General features: G+C 32.4%; 1 protein-coding gene across 1 annotated transcript in view; it reads right to left on the bottom strand.

The window, feature by feature from the left end:
* LOC119586475 (phenoloxidase 1-like) overlaps positions 1-340 on the bottom strand; it is a 9,677-nt gene that overhangs the window by 7,836 nt on the left and 1,501 nt on the right.

Below are 340 nucleotides of genomic sequence, written 5' to 3'. Positions count from 1 at the left end.
GATTAAATTAAAACTGGAAATTCTACGTTTGCTTCTTAGTGCAATTGGTATCTTGAGGGTGTTCTTACCGGAAGAAAATTAAAGTGTTTCGACCCGTTTTTTTAACACTCCTTTCTTAAAATATCCGTATTAACAATGATCCGTTATTCATATTCTGTGAACCTGTCATGAAGGAATTTGACTGCAGGGTAATAATGGATGGTCACAGCGAAATATAAGGAAAACAAGACGGTTTCGAAGGAACAATCTTTATACAAGATATTCTCTACGAACGAAAAAAAATATACTACTGTAAAAAGAGAAAATACAGATAGAAGGAAGGAAGAAAAGAATAAAAAAA

Source organism: Penaeus monodon, chromosome 21 (assembly GCF_015228065.2).
Source record: "Penaeus monodon isolate SGIC_2016 chromosome 21, NSTDA_Pmon_1, whole genome shotgun sequence".
Taxonomy (NCBI): Eukaryota; Metazoa; Arthropoda; class Malacostraca; order Decapoda; family Penaeidae; genus Penaeus; species Penaeus monodon.
Note: the sequence above shows the minus strand (reverse complement) of the source record. Positions and strands in the feature narration are given on the sequence as shown.